This window comes from Apodemus sylvaticus, chromosome 4, assembly GCF_947179515.1.
Source record: "Apodemus sylvaticus chromosome 4, mApoSyl1.1, whole genome shotgun sequence".
Classification (NCBI taxonomy): domain Eukaryota; kingdom Metazoa; phylum Chordata; class Mammalia; order Rodentia; family Muridae; genus Apodemus; species Apodemus sylvaticus.
Window position 1 is genome coordinate 148,316,424 of NC_067475.1, and position 6,271 is coordinate 148,322,694.

At 37.8% G+C, this 6,271-nt stretch overlaps 1 pseudogene; it reads left to right on the plus strand.

Moving 5' to 3' along the window:
- Nucleotides 1-2,433: 2,433 nt before the first annotated feature.
- On the plus strand, nucleotides 2,434-3,312 carry LOC127683740 (40S ribosomal protein SA-like; annotated as a pseudogene).
- The last annotated feature ends 2,959 nt before the right edge of the window (nucleotides 3,313-6,271 follow it).

Genomic DNA, 6,271 nt, shown 5'->3' on the forward strand with positions numbered 1-6,271 from the left:
TGTAGATTTTAAATTATTGTGATAACTTCTCTCATGTTATTGAAAATATGCAGCATGTATTTATCTAAGATAAATATGATTTTACTTGGTGTGTTTTTGGAAATAATAGTATACAATATGTACCAGGAAAATAAGGCAAATGTGTAATAATAAAATTATTTGTGAACCATATCTGATTCTGCCAGACTTCTTAAAAGATATATGTTTAACAGATGTAAATGTTTATGTCAGATCATATGGAATAAAGTCATTCATCTGTCTTTTAAGGGAATATAGAACTCTTGTTCTGCCTTAGCCAAGTTACTTTCAAGTGCCGCAGTGTCTTCATGTGACTCCGGCTCACACTTTCTGCTGGCTACTTGACAGTGACATTGGCATCAAAATAAGTGAACTCAGACATGGTTTTAATTAACAGGAATATGGCAGGATAAAAAGATAAATGTGTAGATGGATGTATGAATAGGTAGATATCAATGAGCTAAAGTAATATTGCCTAAATATCAGATCAGACCTTAATTTATAATGCATGGAGACAAATTAGAGGTTACGGACATATATCATATGCAGAGCCATAATGCAAGGGTATAAGAGCATCCTATATTTTTTTGTATCTTCATAATATTGTAAAAGGAAAGCCATGTATAGCTCTTAGAAGGGAAGCCAGGTGTCAAAATTAATAACCTCACTGAATCACAGACTGTAGGTAGACAGCCATTAGAAATCAATACTCGGGAGAAATGAATTCCAGGCGCCCTCACACTGTACCATAGGTGAGACAAACAGAGCTCCAATCCTGCTCTTGCTCCTTTGCAATGCCTCAAAGCCACTCTCCAACATTTTGGGGGACACTTTCGAACAAATACTCAAGCTCTAGCAGTTACTACTAATAACAACAAAACTCTATGTGAAACATAAAAGGCACCAGCAATTTGTTCCTTCCTTGGAGACAGACAGATATTGTCAAGGAGGAGAAGCATTAGCCCAGGGCTGTCAGAAGATGCAGATTCCTGAGCACCAGTACTGGCATTTCTCTTTATTAAAGGCACACTGCTGACTCTGCTACTTAGTAAATCGGGGACCTGTTACATCAGAGAGATCCTATCAGAAAGGCAATTGCTTTGATGAGAAAGCACTCAAACATTAGATCAGCCTGCTTTTTATTTGTACACCAAAATCCACAGTTCTAAAAACTAATGCAGATTTTACATAGCCAGAAATGTATACAAATAAGGAAAACTTTTATAAAAAGGAAAGCACAAGTGTAAAGAATAAGGAGGGTGGCCCCATGGAAAGACCAGCAGTCTCAACTGACCTTGTGCCCCGAGATTTCTCAGACACTAAGCCACCAACCAGGCAGCATGCAACAGCTCATATGAGGCCCCGACACCTACGCAGCAGAGATTTGTCTGCTCAGGCCTCAGTGAGAGAAGATGCAACTAACCCTTGAGAGACTTGAGGCCCCAGAGAGTGGGAGATCTGGTGGGGTGGGGCTGGGGGTGGGGACATTGTCTTGGAGACAGGGCAGGGGGAAAGAGCTATGGGATGGGCAGCAGTCAGGGACAAGACCCGGAGGGGATGACATGTCTGGACTGTAAAAAGATTAAAGAATAAAAAGAAAAGGGGAAAAAGAATATGCGGCAAATTTTTTTTTAAAAAGATTTAAAAATTATTTTAAAATAATATTTGCTAAGAATGAGAAAATAATCACAAGTTATACGTTTTCAGCATGGTTAAGTCTCCCACAAACATAATTTTCACAGGCAGCACTGTATTGAACAATCTCTTAATACTCCATTTCCTGAATTTTTAAATAAAGATATTTCCATCATGCGGACACTCTACAATCCTTTCAAACAGTCTCTTGCAGGTAAATGCATGGTTCTTTTTACTTCGACACAGGGTTTCACCAGCTAGACTAGAACTCATACAAATATGCCTCCCAAGTACTGAAATGCACCACTACACCTGTTAATTTCTGAATTTTTCAATGATAGTGTATGATCTTCTTGTCATATTTTTAGAGGTGTATCTTCAAAAATATACTTAGTAGTCATGTCACCGAGTTTAAGATTTAACTACATATTTAGTTATTTTAGATATTCCTAAATCTCCTCTTCCAAGGTTGGGGTTATTTCCTTTCCAGCACTGATGTAAGGAGGGCCTTTGTCCTTTCTCACAGTCCTTTTGTTTAGGTTTTACATTGGCTGGGTAAGAGATAGGCTCTTGGTATTGCTTTGATTTGTTTTTCTCTATTTGACATTTATTTATTTTTACTTTTTTTGGCATGCAGCCACACATATATTTGTCGCTGTAAAAATGTTGTACCATACATGTGGAGGTCTGTTGCACCCTTCTACTAAGGTTGTACCCCAGAGACGGATCCATACGACGTTGTTCTTGATTCAGCTGGTAACTTACAGAGAAACTTACACAATGTCTGGTTGTTGTGGTATCCTGCAGATGAAGAAGGAGTATGTCCTCAAATTCTTTGCCGCAGGAACCCACTTAAGTGGCACCAACGTTGACTTTCACACGAAGCCGTGCATCTATAAAGGGAAAAGTGAAAGATATCTATATCATGAAACTGAAGAAGACCTGGGAAAAGCTGTTGCTTGCAGCTTGGGGTATCGCTACCACTGAACACCTCTCAGATGTCTGTGGTCTGTGTCATCACCTCCAGGAAGACTGGCCAGTGAGCTGTGCTGAAATTTGTTGCTGCCACTCCAATTGCTGGCTGCTACACGTCAGGGACCCTCACTAACCAGAACAAAGCAGTCTTCAGAGAGCCATGGCTTCTAGTGGTGACTGACCCCCTGGGCTGACCACCAGCTCCTTACAGAGGCCTCTTATGTCCATTTGCCCACCATTGCCCTGTGTAACAAAGAATCTCCTCTGAATCATGTGCACATTGCCCTTCCATGCAACAACAAGGGAGCTCGGTCTGATGTGATGGATGCTGGTCCAGGAAATATACGCATGCGTAGTACTATTTCCCATGAGCACTCATAATGAATTATGCCTGATCTTTACTTCTATAGAGATCCAGAGGAGTTTGAGAAGGAGAAGCAGGCTGCTGCTAAGAAGGCTGTGACCAAGGGAGGAATTTCAAGGCAAATGGACTATATCAGCTCCTGAGTTCAGTGCAGCTCAACCAAAGGTGGCTGACTGGTCTGATGGTATGCAGCAATCCCCTATGGCCATTTATCATTTCCCTATTGAAGACTAGAGTGCGCAGCCAGTTCTGAGGACTGGTCAGCGGCTCTCACAGCGCAGGCCCCTGACTGGGTTGGAGTCACCACTGAGTGGTTCTGAGTTCCTCTGCAGACACCTGACCAAAGGGTAAAATGGTAGAAAACTAGATTGGGTTCCTCAGGCAGAGCAGAAGAAATCCTGCTAAAAAAAAATGAGTTCTCCATTTTGTACTGAGATATGGAAAGCTGTCCAGACATAGTAGAATGCAACCCTAGCAGCAAAGTGCAGCAGGGTTCAGAAGACTGTTTGTGGGAATCGACTATTGTCTTGAACTATGTGAATCTGGGAATCGGACTTGGCAGCAAACGCCTTAACTGGCTGAGCTGCGTCCCCAACGCTGTGGTTTACGTTTCTCATTTCTTGAATTTTTGAGTAAGGTTTAACATTCAGGTCTATGTTTATATATATTTTTTTAATCTTTCTTAGGAATTGACAATTTTAGAAATAAACTGGAATATGCCAGTTTTTGCCAGGTATGACAAACACACTGTAATTTCTCCATATCAGTTTCTTTATATGCAAACTGTATTTTTATACTCAATGTAAGTGGTGTAATTATATGAACAAACTATAAATAATGACGTAACATTCCAAACGGCATATTTAAAAGGCATATGCTTTCAGTTCTCTAATTAGCTTTTCTAGGTGAAAAAAAAAATACTGAGCCAAACGTATAATAAGCAGTAGAAATAGTTAATAAATAATCTTTTTAGTTCTTTATCCTAGGTAGTAACTAGTTTGTTATATTTTAGAAAGCATTTGGGTATAAGTGTGGGTACCATTGTGTATATTTGTGTACATTCCACAACAGCCTGTGGAAGGCAGGGCAGAGCATTGGGTTCCCTGGAGCACCAAGGCTTGGTTTCTGGGAACTGAACACAGGTTATCTGAAAACAAACACAAAAAACAAACAACATCAACAAGAACAACAACAACAATCACATGCTCTTAACCACTGAGCCATCTCTCCAGTCCCCAGTCAATACCTTATTTCTTGCATGATTTCAGATTCAGGTGCTTGGCTCCACAGGGTCTATGGGATTTTTATAGAATCTACAATTTCTCACTATTTTATGTGATATTATAATAATAATTGTATGGCAATAAAATTATGTAATATAATAATTATATGGAATAGATACTAATATACAAAAGAAAATGTAGCACAAACATTGCTTGAGTATATTGCATCAGTGGATATTTATATTTCTTTAAAACTACAGTTTTGGATATTCTTTTATTATTGCCTGTCTAGCTGTTGTGCTTGCAGCTGAGTGTAAATGGCTTTGTGTTTTGTGGTGTGTACGTAACCAAGATATTTGCAGTCACTGATATTGTATTGGCCAGAAAATACACAGGTTGTGGCACATGTAGTAGAACAGAAAAGCAGTCTCTTTAACTTTGGATCCAATGGCAGATTTCATTGTCTTCTACTATTTGGAAAATTGTGGCTGCCAATAGAATTTTCTATAGTGCTCATGCAATGAAAAAAATTCAAATCAGATAAAAAGAAAAAGAAAAGAAGATGACATGTGAGCATCAGAATACCACAATGAAACTCTGTTCTTGTTGCTGACCTAGAACAGTCATGCAAATTTTGTGTGTTTATCTCAAAGTTTGAAGTTCAAAATGAAGACTTTTTAATATTGTGCTTTAAAATGTTATGTAATTTATACTCAAAAGATACCTTTTAATTGTATGTTTTGTTGTGGGAAAGTTAACCAGATCATTACTTCAGGGTTTTAGTACTTTTCTCTGGAGATTATATGTATTTTTTTCCTACTGTAAGATATTTTCTGTTTTCATTCAGGATTATATGATATAAGGAATAAAAAAATTCAATTCAATGTCATTTATGCAATGTGAGTATACAGATTTCAAAATGTTAAAAACAAAAATCAAGATACTGAAAATTTTAAATATTTTTATATTTTCAAAATAGTTTTTCTAAAAAAATGAAATGCATTATTATTATGTATTAACATTTTACATCAAAATGCTTTACAACATTAATATTTAATAAATTATAATTTTATTGTTATAAAATATTTTTATAAAGTTGAAAGTATAAATTTATTTTCTAGTCAGGATCCTGATTCACACAGGCAACATACATACACTTTGGCTAATAAATGACCTAAAATTGTCGGACATTTTCCTACCACCATGTGCATGAGCTATATACACTGAGCAGCTATCTATCTGTAGTTTCAGAAACATGATTTGGACCAACAAGAGAGGTAAGATTTGGAACTTTTTCATTATGCAGCTTTATGTGATCAACATGGTCCAAGGGCAAGGAAGAATTTGTTCAGCTGCCCTAGACTCCTTTCTGTCTCCAAAGTAGTGTGGTCCCTGTTTACAATATGGGAAATGTTATTACCTGCCTTCGTAGAAGACGAGACCTGAAGCCTTCTCCTGGATCCTGAGAAGACCTGGTTGTAGAGTGAACCTTTGCTGACTCGGCATTTTGGGACCTTCCTATTTTATATTTCAAGATTTCAAGACAAGCAGCTCAGAGTAGTGCTCCTGAATTGTACATAATCTTTGAGAATAAAGGAACGTATTTGTCTCTTTAACATCATCAATGTGTGTATCTTTCTTGCAGCCTCTAACTGATCCTCAGCTGTAGAGAAAATAGCTTGTGAATTGTATGGTTGCATCACATGTCAATTAAAAAAGCTATAGCCTATAGGAAAGGGTAGAATAGAGGGTGGGATATCTGGGAAGCAGAAAGAATTCTGACATAGAGCCAGGCAGAAGGGAAGATGTGATAAGACATGAAACCTGAGCATATGTAATCAGCCTCTTAGCAGAATATAGGTTAAAGTAAATGAGTTATGATAAGTTATCAGAGAAGAGCCTAACTATATGGCCAAAGTATTTATATATTTTGTGTCTTAACCTTATTTCTCAGAGCATAGGTCTGGGAAGAAGAATCAGGGTACACTACACTTGGCTTCGTCTTCTAGACTATATTGCTACAGCAAATACAAACACATTTACCTTAAAGACTCTG